This window comes from Equus asinus, chromosome 10, assembly GCF_041296235.1.
Source record: "Equus asinus isolate D_3611 breed Donkey chromosome 10, EquAss-T2T_v2, whole genome shotgun sequence".
NCBI classification, from domain to species: domain Eukaryota; kingdom Metazoa; phylum Chordata; class Mammalia; order Perissodactyla; family Equidae; genus Equus; species Equus asinus.
The window spans coordinates 96,317,566-96,336,781 of NC_091799.1; the positions used below are offsets into that span (position 1 = coordinate 96,317,566).

Consider the following 19,216-nt stretch of genomic DNA (forward strand, 5'->3'; position numbering starts at 1 on the left):
AATTAATCTTGTGTCCTTACGTCTCTCAAAAGCCTCGTTTTTGTTTACCAGCAGCTTCATTCATTTCATTCTCTTTCACTATGAACTCACAGGAGGGAACGCCATTTAACAGAACCTGGTGTGTGATGCAACTACACGACCAGCATCTAGGAGGAATTGGACTGAGATCAATTCTCTAATCTCCTCCAATTCCTGTTGCTTAATTCATTATTTGCTATTCTTAACATGGTTCTTCATCCTGCTTTTTTCATTGTTATCCAAATCCATTGGCCACAAGGAATAGTTCCTCTCCTTTAACTCACATTTTCAGGTACCTCAACCCATGTTTTGTTCTCACCACCCCCCTGCATAACTCTTTGCTGGTTTCCCCTTTTCTATTTGTGGAATCCCTGATCCAGCAATGACAAACTCTTTAAGCCCCTTTCCCGCAAGCCTGCCCTTCCTGCTCCCATATTCTCACTCTCAATATGTGGCCTCACCTCTTCCTTGACTGAGAACGATCAAGACTGTCCGAATCACAGCATCATCTCCCTCTACTGAAATCCTTCTTCCCTATTCTCACTTCTCATATACTGTCTTGTACCATCATGTGTCTTTCACATATCTTTTGTCTCCATCTGAAACGTATGTGTATTAAATCAGATTGTATCTTCAACAAATAGATAGCAGAAAATAGAACTGAAAATTATTACCGACAAACTAAAAACTATTACCGAAGTAGAAATATTATAGGTTAGATAGAGACCCACCTGGACTGGAGTGAAGCCCCAGCCACTTACTAGCTGTGAGAATGAAGATGTGGATGGATCCCTCTCAGCATCAAAGTATTACTTTTCTCATCTCTCTCCATATTTTTTAAGTGACTGCCTCACAAGCAAAGAATAAGTTTTTAAAATAAAATCAACTAGTAATGTGTTTCGGCTCCTCAAGTAGTCACTTAATTTGATAATATGCTAAGGGTTCCTTTGATAAGAGAGATAGGACTTCCAATCTCTCTTGGCGTGTCAATATACTTCTTTTATAAAAATTTCAGCAGGTTCCCCTGATTTGCAGTGAACATTTACAACTAACCTGAGTCTGCATTCCAGTAACACTGTGCCACTCACAGGGAGTGCAAGGACCTTCTAACAGAGTATCCAAGCCCTCCCTCTCATTCCTGATAACATTGCTGTTGCTCATTTCATTCATTCACAAGATATAATCAACTAATACATTGCCGCTATTATTATTTTGAACAAATAGTTATCTATTAGATCAATTGAGAATAAGAAAAAGAAAATATTGTGTTTTACCTTCAATTTCTTCCTTCTCTAACACTGTCCTTTTCTTTATGTCCAAATTTCTGACCAACATCGTTTTCCTTCTCTCTGAAAAACACCAAATGCTGGCAAAGGTGTGGAGCAACAGCAATTCTCACTCACTGCTGGTGGGAATGCAAAATGGGACAGCCAGGTACAGTTCTGGCAGTTTCTTACAGAACTAAACCAAAGCTCACCATACAACGCAGCAATCACACTCCTTGGTATTTACCCAAATGAGCTGAAAACTTATGTCCACACAAAAACCTGCATACAAATATTTAAAGCAGCCTTATTCATAACTGCTCCAAACTGGAAGCAATCAAGAGGTCCTTCAAGAGGTAAATGAATAACAAATGAACTTAATTTTAATATCTCATACAGGAAATCTGTTAGCAGTAAATATGCGAAAGATCACTTTTGCAGCAATATTTAAATCAATAACGAAAAGCTGTTAGTGCGTAATCACAAACACAAAGCACAATTAAACAAATGTTTCACACCACCTTTAAGTAGCGTCGGCAATGCATTAAAAGGTAAAACTCAGGTAATAGGAGAGATTTGATAAAGCCCTTTGATGTAGATATTTTCAGATGTTTTAGGTGAAAAAGAGAGAACGAATGTAAAACATGTACTTATCAAAGTAAACCTCCGAAGGCATAATTTAATATGCTCAAAAGACATTGAAAAACTGATCGAGAAACTTAGCTTCTCTATTGACAGCTGGCTGAAAGAAAAATGCTCAATATTTAGTCATTTCAGTGGTGGTGTTCTGTGAAAATATGTCGATTTGCAGAATACTTGATAGAAAATAGCTGGTGAGGAAAAAGGGAAAAAAAAGATCAGTGAGTGTTTTAGCAACTATAGAGTCAACCAGGAAAATTGAATGGAAAAGCGAGTGTGGAGCCAAATCAATGAAGACAAAACTGCTGGCATGGTCGTTGTCAGACTCCAGGCCATTAAGAACAACAAATGCGTCAGTGTTCATTTCATCATTCATGAAGAATAAAGTGCTTGCCTCTTGATTTTCTCATTGTGTTCAATGGGATGGTAAAAACAGGCAATTTGGTAGAACAAACAAGATGACAAAAAAATGAGTGCTTAGAGACATCTTCGGTGAAATGGAAAGTAACTTTGAAAACTGACTCTGGAAGACAGAAAATGGATTGGGAAATGTCAACGGGTTCGTAGGAGCTGAAGAACTCGAAGCCAAGAATACATATAAAAGAGGCTGTAGGAAAGAGAGAAGGAGGTGATTTAAGAGTTCGGTCTTAGAGGGGCAAGAATGATGGAGGGCAGGAGTGGAAAGAGGGACCAAGGAGGTGCACCGATACCGTTAAAAGGGGCACTCATTTCCGCTCTTCCCTTCCTACCTCCAGCCTAGACAGGAGCCAAAGGATGAAGAGTTCCAGAAGACAGCATCCAGGGAAAGGGGATATTCTGGACATATTTGGAAATACTCGATAGTGTCAGTAACAGTTGTCATTCTTTACAGTTGCCATATGTGAGTCATTTTACCAACTGGGAGCCCTTATATGAAAGAGTTTGAGAAATCTTTGAGAGATTTTTAAGGAAGACTATTATAACACCCTCCTCCCAGCCCACCGCCAACACACCCACCATCACTGACCAGGATGAACTGCTCTGTGAATGTTAGTCACCCCCCTCCCTCGTTCAGCTTGTTCCTGTCCGATGAACTCAGGAACAAAGCAGCTGTGACGGCCAAGTGGACTTTGCATGGCCTAGATAATAACAGGAGTTTCCTCTCAAAGGCCAACCTGACTATGACCACGGCAGGTTCCTGAGTGTCCAGCAACAGTGACCTACCCAGGCCCAAGATATGAGACCACACTTCAAAGGGACAAGTCCTCGTAGAATGTCAAACAAATAGCATTGTTTCTGCCATGGAAAGGAAAACCATTTGACTGACTGCACAACTCCTGTACTCTGAAATTCATCCCCACATTCACGTCAAGTCCCATTTCCCATGGGCTGCTCCCAGCCAACGACTGAGCAGGGCAGAGATGTTTTAACCATATGGTTGTGTTCTCCTGATAAATGATATAACGTTTAATATGAAAAAATTTTAAAGTAAAAAAAAATTAAATGTGAGAGTTAAATAAGAAAGTATACCATAGGAACTAAGAGTTAAGACTGTTGCTTCATTTTAATCTGATTAAAATTATCAGTGATAAAATAAAAAATCAAAAACATCAACTTCCTTCTGAAAAAACTCCTCTGAGCAGTGCTTTCTCGAGGCGATAGAGGAGATCTGACTCATGAATCAGAAACCTTCCAGTCTGCGTGTTACTCAACCCTGGTTTCCCTCAGGGAGGGGCTCCGCAAAGTGTCCCCCAAGAGCTGTCTGAAATCGTGACTCTTCTTGACCTCTCTGGCAACACTTGCTGACAAAATTCCTATGAGAGGGAAGAAAAAAAACACTATATTTACATATATCTTTAAGTCTGAGTTGTTGAAATATTGTCACACCAAGATGCAGCAGAGAAATAAATAGCCTGTATGGAAAATCTAATGCATTATTTCATCGCTCTTCAATTCAGCCCAATTTTCTGCAACTGAGAGATTCAATACAATAATATTTTACACATCAACCAACCACCCAGTGAGACAGGGTTTTAAGCAGTTAAACTTTTGGTCCATGTTTGTCTTTTTTCCTGTGAGTAAGTTTGTTAAAATATTACTTTTACAATCAATCAGAGGAATACAGAACTATGTGAATGAGAGAACAACACATGAATTTTTAAGATTAAACACAAAACTTTTAAAGAGTGTCCATCTTGCAGTCAGCTTCAAGCCACTCCCCAGATTTCCCAGAGTTCAAGTACATATACTTGCCATTAGCATACTTCCATGAAAGATTGTGAGAAGCAGATATTTATGGAATGTGTCTTGATTTTGTAAGCAATGAGGAGCCATTTAAAGTTCCAAGTGGAAGAATTACATCGCCTATGAGGCGAATCCACTGGAGGAGACAAGTACTATAAATGCAACGATTTGGGTTTAAGAAGATTCCTTTCGTAATGGCATGTTCAGTGGACATAAAGGGAGAAATTAATCCTTCAATAAAATTTCTAATCATCTTATTTCTACTCTGCACCCACTAAGCTAATACCATAGTCTCCTATGTACTCTTATCAAACTCCGCCTTTTCTGCTATCCTCTCTTTAAAACCTCTCTTTCTTCAAAGTCATTACAAAAAAGCATCAGAGTTATGAGAAGTGAATGCAGAACTCAATTGTTCCAAACACTTTTTTTCTTCCCTTTGTCTAAATACTGCAGAGCACAAAGTGTTAGCAAAAATCAAAGAACCTAGAAATTATTGCTTTGAAATCTTGAATTGTTTCTAGGGAGTATATGATTTCAATCTTTCAAATGAATTTCCAAGCACCATGAAGCTGATCTCCCCCAATGAGGTGTCAAGGACTAAATAAGTAGGTTGTTTATACCTCTCAATGCCCGTTTTCTTCTATTTCTCTTTTTGAAAAAAAAGCATGATAATTTTATCTTTGGCATGCACACAAAGAACCTTCATTATATTCTTTCTGTCCTCCAGTCCCTCATATTTCCCATCATATGTTGCAAAATGTGCTATTGAAAACATTAGCGAGATGATAGATAGATAGACAATGACGATGATGAAGACAGATAGATAGATAGATGAGAGATAGATGAGAGAGACAGATAATGTGTATGGACATGCATGCACATATACATCCCAGAACTGGAGATAAAATGTGGGTAAATAACCATGATTACTTGACTTAGGGTAAAATGAGAATGTTTGAATTTTCAATCCCTCTGTGTTATTTAGTAGTGAACAATTCTTCAGGTTGTCTTGGAACTGTGCTGTCCAATAGATTAGCCATCAGCCACATGTGGCTATGTAAATTTAAATTAATTAAATTATATAAAAATTAAAATTCAGTCCCTCAGTTGCACAGCTACATTCCAAATGCTCGATATTCCCGTGTGTCTAGTGGCAACTGAACGTGACAGCAGACAGAGAATATTTTTATCATTGCAGTTCTTTATGCAGCTGCTGTCTTGAACCTTTTTCACCCATATTTTTCTATCATTAAAAAAAGGTTTAATTGGATGTTCAAGGGCTGAAACACCATTTTCTCATAAGGAATATTGCTTTTCTCAAACTCATGTAGAAACTTGAAAGATGTTCTACAGATCAATTTTGAATCACCAAGAGATTATATTATAGGAAGTAGAGTGCAAATTCAAGTGTCTGTCTTATAATCTTTGAATCTTGGGGTTGAAGTAGACCTTAGAGGTCATCTGATTCGATCATCCTTTCCATGTTTACCATTATCCCTTCAAGAACTCTACCAAAATGCATTCTAGCCTATGTTTGAAAACCTTCAGTAAAACTTAGCCATGCCTCCAGGTTAAACCAAACTCAAAGGAAATGCCCAGCCTAATGAGCTGCTAAATCAACAACTAATTATAGAATCATAAGTCTTAGTTTTTCACGGCTTTGCTGCTTGTGATTTTGTTAAATTGCCTCTCTGCTGAGAATAAGCTCTTCCTTTAGTGACTTAAAAGAAAATTAATAGCTTCTGCCCAAAATGTCTTTTGACAGCCCTTTTAAAAAATATAGCTCCTTTTCATCAAGCACTTTTGTTTTGACAAAGCTCTTGCTTATTCAATAAAATGTTCTTATCATTTTGCTAATTCTTCACCTAGCACATGGTCAAGACCCACTCTAGACTCTCTACTCAATCCCCAGACACTTTTTAAGTCGAACTAGAACATACACTGTTTGGGCAGATGCAGCAGAAGTTTTCCTTTCTCCTGGGTCCATCCTTTCATTTTTTCACGACCTGCTGGATGGAATGTGGCTATGATGAATAATGAAGACTGAACTTGACTTGCTTGTGATACCCTCATAAGCAAGAGAACCAATAAAGCGTTCACGGATGTGAGCCGAACGGAGTGTGAGATATTATAAAAACAGGTAATATCATTTTGTTCTTTTATGTTTAGAAAGTCCCAGGCATTATAAAGATCCTATCAGGTCTTCCTAATGGAATTGTCATGGTTTAGTTATTTCACACCAATAAATCTGCCTTCACCTTGGCATAACAATCTAGAAAATTTCTGGTTAAAGGAAAAGTGGATCTAAACCTATTCTGCAGTTCATAGATCATAATTAGTGTTTGCAAGCCTAAAAATAAAATCCATATAATTTCTTCAAACACACAGCGGTAGATTGGTTCAACGATATAATGTGTTCTCCACCAGGTAGCCATAGTGATCCTTTTAAAACATACATCAGATCACGTCACTCCCCAGCTCAAAGCCGTCTCACTAGAATCACATCCGGAGTCCTTCCCATGGCTTAGGAGGCCCTGCATGACCTGGTCCCACCCTATGTCTCCAATTGCACGTGTTGCCCCTCCTCCTCTTCCCTTCTGCCCCGACTCCTTGCTGGCCCCCTTGCTGCTCCTCACATGTGCCAAGCACACTGCTGACTCAGGATTTTCTACTTGCTGATTCCTCTGTCTATTTTTTTTTCTTCCTTCCTTCCTTCCTTCCTTTCTTTCTTTATTTTTTTGAGGAAGATTAGCCCTGAGCTAACATCCGCCACCAATCTTCCTCTTTTTGCTGAGGAAGACTGGCCCTGAGCTGACATCCATGCCCATCTTCCTCTACTTTATATGTGGGACGCCTGCCACAGCGTGGCTTGTCAAGCGGTGTGTAGGTCCGCACCCGGGATCCGAACCGGCGAACCCCAGGCTGCTGAAGCGAAATGTGCAAACTTAACCACTGTGCCACTGGGCCAGCCCCTGGTCCCTCTGTCTAAAGTGCTTCCCCCCAGATATTCACAGGGCTTCCTCCCTGTCTTCAACCAGGGTTCAGATCAATTGTCACCTCTTCAGAGAAGCTTGCAGCGACCACACTACAAAAAATACCACCTCACTTCCACTTTACTGTCTGTTACCTGGCTTTCCTCATAGGACTTATCTAGTTAATGAATCCAATAACAATTCAATATCCACTTATTGAAATGTTATTGTTTTTCGTGTTTTAATATAAATCCCATGGGGTAGAAATTTTGTCTTGTTCATGGCTATGTGCTAGTAGCCAGGTTAGTGCCTAGCACATAGTAGGTGTTCAATGAATATGTTCTCATAAACACATGAATGAGTGAAGGAAAGAGCACCAGCTGTCAAATGCCTCTCTCTGATGACAGTACCCACTAGTTCCTCTTTATAACACTCATAACCCTTTTAATTACTTGACATTTTTATTCTCTGCTAGATTATGGCTGGTTTCATTCACTGCTGTAACCCTAAATTTCTTTCAAAGTGTTCTTTTAATAGGTGCTGAGTGAAAACGAATGAATGAACTGTCTACTTCGATTACCCACAGGATCCATCCTGATGACAAATTTGACTTCAGCCTCAGGCAACAAAGGTAGACAAGAAAAATCTCGTAGATTCATTAGTATTGTCATGATCACTAGCAGAGAGGATTGAGGGCACTAGAATCAGGGGCCAAGTCAAGTCAGAAAAAGCAGTGCTATATGAGAAGGGACAGCCTTGTAGTGACCAGGAAAAGTGGTCAGCGTGCCCTGCATGCCTGAAGACCAATGACCAGACTGACCACCAGCCAGTGAAGCAGGGAGCCACTCACACCAGTGGAGAGGCTCAGAGGAACAGTTCATGTCATGCACCGATGTAGAAAATATTCTTCATTTGTATTCTTCATTTAGGGAATATAAGTGACCCTGGGAACATGTTGGGAAAAAGATTACTAGACATGTCCCTTGTGATGCCCACCATGCCCCCTCACTCCCCCTTTCTCATTCTAGGTTAAACTGGCCCCTGTTAGGGAGGCTGTTCCTGTTCAGTGGACTCATGAAAAAAGCAGCTATGATGGCCCAGTGGACTTTGTTTGGCCTTTATAATGATGAGAGTCTCAGAGGCCAACTTGGCTACACTGACTGCAAGTTCCTGATTTTCCAGCAACAGTGACCTAACCAGGCCTGGGATAAGACACCACACTTCAAAAGGACAAGTCATCATGGCAGATCAAACAAATAGAGGTTTTTAGGCCATGGAGGGGTGAACCATTTGGCTTTGCCTTTCTTATCTCCTGTGCCATGGTATCCCCATCTGAAAGCTTACTGAGACTTTGTATGTCACGTGGTATCCCACACAATGTTGCCTCTGGCCCAGGAATTCATCTCAAAGCTACAGAAACAGAGCTACAGATTGATACACATGGAGTTCACTGGCCTCACTCTCTACCTTCAGAAATAGGTATTGTCATTAAAAGCAACAACAAAGCAACCAATAAGACTAAGATGTGGTTCAAGTCATTACACGTTAGGTCATTTGGACTAATTCCCTTAATGAAAACAAAAACAAAAGCAAAATCTGGCCAAAACCTAAAAACACCAGTCTGCTATTGTTCCAGGTGTTTACAGTCCTCTTGGGAACATGTGGGCATGGAGGATCCCAAGAAGGACAGAATCAACATTCTAGGTCCATGGTCACGACATGGTGTAATTGCACCAAAACCCTCCCTTTAAATACTAACACTCTTGTAAGAAAGGACTGGTATTATCCACATCTTACAGGTGAAGAAACTGAGGATTAAATAAAGTATTTGAGAGTCATAGTTTATTCTCTCAAGTTCAGCTCTGTCTTACTCCAAAGTCTTTGCTCTTAACCACTAGAAAATTTAATCATAAGTCCCAGTTTCTGTGACCTCAAGGGGGTGAAATATTACCCTTTTGAAAATCTGAGTAAATAACCTGCTTCAATGGCTTGTTCCATACTGATGTGTAAGAAATTGTAAATCATTTCTACTATCCATGTGAAAATCTGAACACAGTTCATAAAATACAGTCAGATCAATTTCCCGCTGTTCTCAACTCAATGCATCTTCATTTTATAACTGTTTATTTACAACCTGCTTATTGCAGACCTACTTGATAAGCTTTCTTTTTGATTTAAGCAGAAAATAAAGAGGCTTCTGCTAATACAGGGTAAAATGTGTTATGGATGGATTGTCAACTCTAAATACTGGAGGCTGAAGAAAGGAGAAGAAAATTTTCCCAAGTATGACCTTTTGCAAAGATTTGTCATAAACTCAATTAAAACACAGAAATAGTACACAAGGTGTTCGGGTTCAACTAAAATATAGAAGCATCATAAGAGAGGGATGATCAGCAGGCTTGTATCAGAACTGGAGGCCCCGTTCTACCTTTATTATTGCCCTGGGCAGACCTTCACCTCTCTGAAGTTCAGATTTTCCATCTGGAAAATGCCATGAAATCCTCAATCTTACCAACGGCAAAGTAAAGCTGTTATGAGACTCAAAGAGAATAATACAAATGAAAAAGTTTTAACCAACACACACAATCAAAATAGATTATGAAAATGGATTACCTGATGGGAGCCTCTGAGAGAACGAGATGCTGGGGGCAGCAACTAATTGGAGGCAGAGTTTGGGAATCTCTCCCACCAGAGAAAGCCCCTCCTGCCTGCATAGCTCACACTCCAGGTTCTCCTGTTCCTGCAGAAGCAAGGGGAGAAAAGGGAGCCAATGGCGGGTTGCTTTTGAACTGTGTTAGTTTTTCTGGAGACCCTCAGAGTCAGAGTTTATAGCTGCTTTAAAAAAAGGGGATTTTATTTCTTCCTGATCATTCTTTAAAACTATTCCTGCCCCCCCACCCCTGCCCCCGGAGAACTAATATATCCAGCCCTGCTGGGTTTTGGACTTCCAGCCTCCAGAACAAGAAAGAACAATTTCTGTGGTTTTAAATCATCAAGTTTGTGGTATTTTGCTACAGCAGTCCAAGGATGTTAGTACAATATCATTTAAACATTGAGACTGGATGAAATCACCAAGGGAGTGAATATTGATAGAGAAGAGGATGCAGGACTGAGCAGGACTGAACTCCAGAGCCCTGTAACTTCGAAAGTCTAGGAGGAAAGAAGGACCCAGAAAAGGACAGTGAGGTAGGAAGAAAGCAGGCAGAGCAGTTCTGGAAGCGTGGGAAGGAGGAGGGCTGGCCAACAGTCCAATGCTGCTGATCGGTCAAGTAGGAGGAGGAAGAACTGACCAGTGGATTTATCAACCCGGGGGTCATTGGAGACCTTGACAAGAGAGGTTTCAGTGAAGCAACTTGATTTGGGTTGATTTAGGCAGAATTGGAGAAAGAAATTAGAGACTGCAATACCTGGACAACTCTCTCAAGGTTTAGCTGCAAAAGGAAACAGAGAAATGGGGTGACAGTGAGGTAGGAAATAAGGTCAAAAGAAGGTCTTTCAGATGGGAAGAGTTCAAACAGCATGCTTATATGCTGATGGGGATGATCAAGGCAGCAAAAAAAGGTGTCACTTAAGAGAGAGTGAGTGGCTGGCCCAATGACCAAGTGGTTAATTCACGTGCTCCGCTTCAGTGGCCCAGGGTTCACTGGTTCAGATCCTGGGCGCAGACCCATGCACTGCTCATCATTCCATGCTGTAGTGGCATCCCACATGCGACTAGAATGACCTACAACTAGGATATACAACTAGGATATGTACTGGGGCTTTGGAGAGGGGAAAAAAAAAGAGAGAGAGAGGAAGATTAGCAACAGATGTTAGCTCAGGGCCAATCTTCCTCACCAAAAAAAGCATACTTAAAAAAAAAGAGAGAGACAGAGAGAGAAAAAATTGCTGGAATGATGTACAAAAATGTTTTTTATATCTCCATCCTGCCAAGATAACAACTGTTTAGTGAATTTTGTTGAAGTGTTTTTTTTCTATGCCTTTTTTACACGGTTGAGATTATAGCTGAAAGAATACGTATATAGACAGTCAAGGATAGTTAACTCAGTGATACACACAGATCCAGAATGGAGTATTATTTGAACAAGAGTTTGATGACTAAAAATATCTGCTATTGGATGGTTAAAAAATGATTCAGTCCATTTAATATAAGACGCCAAAAATTGTTAAATTCCTTGGCAACTCAATGGCGATTGTGGAGCTCTGTGCAATTCTGCTTTTGTGAGAGCAAAAAGGCTTTTTGTCCAACAATTCTCCTTGCACCGTGTCCTGCTGTATCATTGGTTGGTGCATGCTTAGCAGCGCTGGAAGCTGAAAAGTGCAGTAATTTTTTACGTAGTTATCAAATACGTCAAGAAGTCAATCTGAACAGTGGGTTAAAAGATGTGCATTGGTGAAGATTCCTGATGTAGAAAAAGAAGCAAAAGAGAACTAAGGAGAAAGCATGGAAAGCTCAGGTTTCACCAGTGACCTCCTGGATCGAGCAGACAACAAAGAATGCCGAGGGTTCTTGGTTAACTTTCCAATTTTCGACTCAGGAGTAGATGACATCCAAATCACATGACACCCACATTCTTGAGTTCTTCACTTATATTTTGAAACTTTCGTACCTAATAGTATGTCTGTGTGTGTGTTTTCCTTGTAATTACCATCTCTGTTACATAACAATGAATTCCTCTAGTGTCCTTTTGGAGAAAGGATGTTAAACGATTTTCTAGTGTCTTTTTTTTCTGATTCTTAAAATAAGTGATTTTGAAATGTTTCTTTGTCTTTGGGGATCTATTATTTTAAATATATGCTTTTTTTCCCTCTATCTCTCAATCCATTTTTTTAGATGGTAGGTTAGACTTCATTGAAATTTAAAACCTGCTCATCATTCTTCCAACTATAACGTATCCATATAGTGGAACAGTATGTAGTTTTTAGTAAATATGAAGAACATATATATTTAACTTGGAAAAAATTATTCAGTAATTGCTAGATGAGAAAAAGAAATTACTGAAGAGAGAGTATAGCGTGAGCCTATTTTGCTTTAAATATAAATATATTTCAATCACTTATTGAAGAAATATTTATTTAGCACCTAGTAGCTGCCAGAGTCAGCTATAAATAAGACAAAATGCCACTCTTGTGATGAGTACATTCTACTGGGGAGAATGGTAAAAGGAAACAAATAATGTAACCATTTTAAATAATTAAAAACTGAGATGAGGGTCTGGCCCCGTGGCCGAGTGGTTGAAGTTCCGCACATGCTGCTTAGGTGGCCTGGGATCCCAGGTTCGTGTCCCAGATGCCAACCTACTCCGCTCACCAACAGCATTGTGGCAGCGTCCCACATACAAAACCACAGAGGAAGATTGGTACAGACGTTAGCTCTGGGCTAATCTTCCCCAGCAAAAAAAAAATTGAAATGATTTATCTGAAAGAAAGAAATAGGGTGATCAGATCCAGAGCACAGAGGCTGGCTCACATAGGGTAGACAGGATGACCTTGCCATGACCTCACTTTGGAAAGACTGCTTAGTTGACCTTGGAAGGATGGCAATGACTGTGTTCTAGGGAAAGCTCTCCACACAGAGGGAAGAGCAAGTGCAAAGGCCAGAAGGTGGAAAGGATTTGGTGTGTTTGAAAAGTAAGTAAATAAATGGGGCCGTGTGCCTGGCACGTTTATGGTTTATGTGGAGAATCAGGAACATGAGATGAAGATGGACGTCCAAGCCCAACCCACACGGTGCAGGGCCTTGGAGGCATTGCTGGAGAATGTAGGGTTTATTCCAAGAGCTCAGAAACGAGAGGGTTTTGGTGAACAAAAATTCAATTCCTGAGTTTACTTCCTTTTTAAATGAATATTGTATTTATTAAAGTTATAAGTCATAAACTTGGTTCCCCTTTAAGCTTTTAAGGAATTTTATTGTTCAGTTTCAAAGACTAACAAATTTTAATAATCATTCAAGGGGTCTGATCGATGTTTGACCCCCCGGACGAACTCAATTAATTTATTGTCTTCAAACATTTTACACTGTATTTATAAATTTATCGTCTGATTTTTTTTCTAATTTTGCAGTTGTCTGACAAATTTTCCTAAGTACTTAAGAAATTGCTATAAATACATTGCAACTACAATGATTCTTAAAGTCTCTTAAATCTCCCAAGAACATGTATAAGTTTAATATGATTTCAAATAAATCACAAGTTTAAAATAATTACACATTTTCATATTTTTAAACTGAAATCACAAGGTTAAGCTATTGACGCCCTAACACATCAGATAGTCTTAAACAGCACAGATACTTAGCTTAACAAACGTATACAGCTTATATCAAAACCACTATGACTTTTTATTTTCATTATATCTATACTTAATTCTAAACCTTCCTGGAGTTGGGCTTATCCACTAAGGGGAAAATTGTGTTGCCTCAAACAATTTTTTTGCCAGGTTTATTGAAATATAATTGACAAATAAAATTGTATATATTTTAAGTATATAATGTGATGATTTGATATATATATACATTGTGAAATAATCACCACACCAAGTTAGTTAACACATCCATCACCTCACATAGGTACCTTTGTTATTGGTGGTGAGAACACGTAAGATCTACTTTCTTAGCAAGTTTCAAGTATCCAATACAGAGTTAATAACTGTAATCACCCTGCTGTGCGTTACATTCCCTGAACTTATTCATCTTATACTGGGAAGTTCTACCCTTTCACCGACATCTCCCCATTTCCCATACCTCCCACACCTCCCTTTCGTAACCACCATTCTGCTCTCTGCTTCAAGTTCAGTGCTTTTTTTTTAGATTCCATGTATGAGTGAGATTATACAGTATTTGTCTTTCTGTCTGACTTATTTCACTTAGCCTCACGTCCTCCAGGTTCATCCATATTGTCAAAAACAGCATTCATCCATAAAAAAGAAGGAAATCCTGCCCCCTCCCACAATTCTGAGCTTTCTTTCCCAGGGGAGTATTTTGGACTTCTTGGCGTACTGAGACTGCTTATTAACCAGACCAAATCTCTGCGTGTTATAGTACCCAGAGCTACAGCCATCCAGGGCCACTCTTCTCTCGCTCTGCCTGCCAAGCCAAGTCCCATTATGTAGTCCTTTTTAGAGCTAGGAACTGAGTCACAGCATTACCTAATTTGCATAACAGTTTAGTCTATAACCCCCATCCAGGTGATTTCTCCATTTGATTAGATTTAACAAATCTGTATACTGCTTCAGTCTGTCCTCAGTTCTTGTCATATTCTTTCTATCTTTTAAAACCACCATTTTTAAATATTAAATATTAAAATAACCTCAGATCGAAATTTGGAATGCCCTCGTGACTTTGTCTGACAAGAGCAGCAAGAAGTCATCAAATGATTTTGAGCAGGGGTGTGAGATAAAATATAACTGGGAAAAATGAGTTAGAAAGCTGCCGAGTGGATTCAGAGAGACCAGTTCAAGGTTCTTACAGGACTTCAGGCAAGAGATTGCTTTGTGATTCAAGCTGGGGATCGCATCTACCTCTCCACCTTTGACTGAGAATGGCCCTCCTCCTTGGGAAACTGTCTTCTTCCACCCAGGGCCAAGGTGCGGAGGGAGAAACAGGAATTAGAGGCAAAGCAGACCCCAAAACCAACCACCCCAGTCCAATGACACTGCCTCAATCATATCACCCTCCTCTCCAGGGGACAGTGAACCTAAGAACGGTAGGAATTCAGCAAAGAAAAAGGCTAAGGTGAGAAACCATCATGGAGAGGAGAGACCTGAACTGGACCAGAAATAGGATCATAGGGCTGCCAATGTCAGCCACTAGAATCTATGGAGAATTGGCCACTCTGGAAGTATTTGTGTGTGTACACCGTTCTCCATGCTGTCCGGTTGGTGATGGGAGGGAGGGAAATAACAGTATCTGCAAATTCTTTTGCACATCTATACTTATTTTACTATTTTATTCAAATCTACGAGAGAATGGAGACCTATTATTAATCACATTTTTATATAAAGACATTGAAGCATGCAGATATTAAATATTTAGCCCAAGGCAATATCCAAATGTGTGGTTACACACACAGAGGACCGAGCAAGGACTAGAATTTCTGAAAGTCTTGCTTCCTCTGGACATCTACTCATACGTTTAGGATTTTTAGTCAGGAAATGTCCCCTCAAAGCCACACAAGGAGGCAAATTTCTATCTATCTGATGTTTTTACATTATAAAAATAGTATCAAATAGTTACCAGAGCTAGACAGTGTATGTGGAGAAAATAAAGCCTGTGAGATTTCTATTTTGTTCATTATTTTTTCCCCTCTGCCTAGCACTGAGCCTGGCATATATTCAGGGTTCCATAAATGTGTCATCAGATGTTTGTCACTATGTATGTCCCACCTTTTTCCAGATGGAAGTGTTCTTGGGCACAGTAAATTCAAAATAAGAGTAAATTCCTGGGCTCATTTCCTGCATCATAATTGCTAGACTAACAGCCTCAAAGCCCTCTGCTCCAGTTCAAGGGCCTTTCCCACGTGGTGCCCAGGAGCCCTTCCTCCGAGCCCTGACTCTTCCAGGTAGAAGCTGGCCTCGCTGCTTCTCAGGCTTCTTACTTAGGCTTCTTGTAAGGCTATTTATTTAGAGCTTGCTATAGCAAGGGACCGTCGCTTCTGTTCTGGTGGAGACTCAAAGGCAGGCAGAGGAGTGGGAAAGCTTCATCGTGGAAAATAAGGAAGGCTCGGGTGAACCCTGATTGGAGGCTGTTGGCCTGGGGAAGCTGGAGGCAGGCTTACGAGAAGCGGGGCATCCTCTGTAATTGGTTCAGGGTGCATATTTGGCTCTCTCCAGTAGGTCCTATGTTGGAAGCAGGACAAAAATTAAGAAAGCTGTCAGTTACTAAGCAAGTCCTAGCCATTCGGGGTCAATTTTTACAGGAGTTATTGTCTGGCTTCCTGAATTGTGCTAGAGATAGTGGTCCAACTTTCTACAAGTCTGACATAGATGGCAGGCTGGTTTCCTGGGCTGGTTACTATAGATAATGGCTGAGCTTCCTGGGCTGGTTGGGCAGATTATGGGTCAGAGTTTTATTTTTTTATATGATATGGCCATGGTCTGTTCATATATTCAATCTCTTACTATTCTTCTGAATTCTGCTCTTAGGCCAAAATCCGAGCTGCCTTATCTCCATTTTTTATAAGGCTTAGGACATTGCAACTCTTGCACGTGGCTTACTTTCTAGTACAAGCTCTTTCTCTAACACAAATGCATAAAGATATATACACTCTTATGTTCATTGCAGCCTTATTCACAATAGCCAAGACTTGGAAGCAACCTGGATGCCCATCAAGGGACGAATGGATAAAGAAGATGTGGCATATATACTCAGTGGAATACTACTCAGCCATAAGAAATGATGAAATCAGGCCATTTGTGACAACATGGATGGACTTGAGGGTATTATGCTAAGTGAGATAAGTCAGAGGGAGAAAGTCAAGTACCATATGATTTCACTCAAGAGTGGAAGATAAAAACAATGACAAACAAACACATAGAGATTGGATTAGTGGTTACCAGAGGGGAAGGGGGAGAGAGAAGGGTGAAAGGAGTGATTAGGCACATGTGTGGTGATGGATTATAATTAGTCTTTGGGTGGTGAACATGATGTAATCTACACAGAATTCGAAATATCTTATGATGTACATCTGAAAGTTATATAATGTTATGATCCAATGTTAGTGCTATAAAAACAAAAATTTAAATTAAAAAAATAATAATAGATAAATAAAATGGAATCAAATTTTGAAAAATAAAAATTTAAAATTTAAAAACCTCTTTGTTTCTGGGAACCTGATCAGAAGAGAAGACTGAGTTGAGAAATAATTTAAATATCAAGAACTGACAATTGCCCCCCTCTTGGGACCCCTTATTACTGTCCTCAGAAAAACCTTGGGTAGGGTCCAGCCCCGTGGCCGAGTGATTAAGTTCGCATGCTCGCCTCCAGCGGCCCAGGATTTCACTGCTTTGGATCCTGGGCACGGACATGGCACAGCTCATCAAGCCATGCTGAGGCGGCGTCCCACATGCCACAACTAGAAGGCCCACAACTGAAAATATACAACTATGTACCAGGGGACTTGGGGGAGAAAAAGGAAAAATAAAATCTTAAAAAGAAAGAAAGAAAGAAAAGGCTTGGGCACCTATACTCTCTCTTTTTCCAGGGTAAATGTTCTTCCCATCAGCTATTCCACCTGAGGCAAATGCAAGGATGGGCTGGCCAGATGGCCCTTCAAGGAGGGGGAAGAACTTGCTCTCACCTACAGGAGGTCGAATCAGCAGACAGCCTCCACTGTCAGCTCCTTCAGGTTCTGCCTCAGCTGCTGAGAGCCTGCTCCCCTAAGTCATGACCTTTCGGGGACAGCCCACGCCCAGCAACTATACAAGACAGGGATATAAAGATGCCAGCATTTTGGGCTAATGAGCACAACTTCGATGAGAGTGCTCCCTCCAGAGGTCCCACCGAGTTGTCCAAGACTTCTCAGGCCTACAGCACCATTTTTCTGCTTCCTCCATACAGTACCCCCTCCCTTTCTTTCCTAGCTACTGATTTCTAATAAAATCTTGTACCCCAAACTCCATATTAGCTACTCGAGAACCCAATCTGCAACTCTACCTCAGAGTTTGTTTGCCATCGACTCCGGGGTCTTGGCCCTACTGATGAAGAATCCGATCAACATGAATACACTCTACGTTCACAGCTTCATCCCTCACTTCCTTAACTTAAGTCTGGGAGTAAACCCATAAACACACACACACACTCACGCATACACACGCACTCACACACCAGTCTAACCATTGTGACCAACCTGTTCTTTGACTGTGTATGTAGGCAAGAACCAAAACAGAGATGAGCAAGTGGCAACTCATAGTCTACCACTGGCTCCCTGATATGCAAGGATTGAATTTAAAACCAGAGAAGAGTCCATCCATTTCTTCTCTAGGGAAATGATGGGGCGCCTGGGTGCTCTCATCTCTCCCCTGTACTCCTTAATCTGAGATATGAGTGTAATATTGAACTGAAAATGGTCTGGTCAGTAATAGAAGAAGAGAAAAATAAAAGAGTGGAAAAGTCAATAGAAAGAAGAAAAAGACTAGATTTAGCAAAGTTGTTACTTCCAGTCATTCCTGATTTTCAGTTCAACCCCCAGGCTTAGAGTCTCAGCCTAGAGCCGGAACTTAGCACCAATCCTTTGAGCCCCGAGCTGATTTGGGAGCCAGCTGTCTGGGCTTCAGATGGTGCATGCACAAAACCACTGGCGATCACAGGCAGTGGCTCCAGACAGCTACTGGATTAAGGAGAAAACTTTTTCATTGGTGCTAAATTAAACATGATCCAAATCCTCACATGACTAATATTTTGTACTTTCTTCTCATCAGAAGGTGATTTATTGAGTAGAGGAAATGGACATTGGGAGCAAATAGCAAAGTGAATGAGCGTGAGTTTGGAGAAAGAGGAGAATGCGCTGCTTCAGCCTCTGTTTGCTGGTGAATCACCCCCTATAGAATTATCACCAGCAATGAGAAAATACATCCATCAAGCAGACGTGTGCTAGAGTCTGTGAACAAAATCCAAGGAACCAGCCACTGCCTCCTGTTTTCCCAATGTGAAAGCATTCCAAAATTCAGAGAACAAAGACAAAGGTCCCCAGTTGTTCATATTACCCTCAAATGAAATCTCATTACTATGAGTCATCATGTTCTACTAGTTTTATCTCTAGTGCCTTTAAGCTGTAAGACTGTGAATATTTCAACTGACATGAACAGACGTGGGATAACTTGTGGTTTGAGGCATTATAGAATCACAAAAGGCAACCTCAATCACTTGAAGAACATCAGATCAAATTAGACCAAGATAGCAGACTGAGAATGTAGACTGCTTCCTCTCCTGTCCCAACTCCCCAGAAATACAGGAAAGTGTGTGTGTGTGTGTGTGTGTGTGTGTACAAGAGAATAATTGCTTGCCAGCATTAGAAAAAGAAAGATCTTTCAGTACAACAGGAATTTGGCTAATTCCCAAAAAATGGAAGGCAAATGAGGTTGGTTTGACGGAGTAAACAAGAGCAG

General features: G+C 40.4%; 1 long non-coding RNA gene across 1 annotated transcript in view; it reads left to right on the forward strand.

The window, feature by feature from the left end:
• The window catches only part of LOC139046443 (uncharacterized), a 31,834-nt gene extending 18,593 nt beyond the window's left edge, over window positions 1-13,241 (forward strand). Inside the window, exons 2-3 of the long non-coding RNA XR_011506533.1 lie at window positions 7,641-7,748; window positions 8,146-13,241. This is a non-coding gene — a long non-coding RNA (uncharacterized lncRNA). The remainder of the gene's footprint in view (window positions 1-7,640; window positions 7,749-8,145) is intronic.
• Window positions 13,242-19,216: the final 5,975 nt, after the last annotated feature.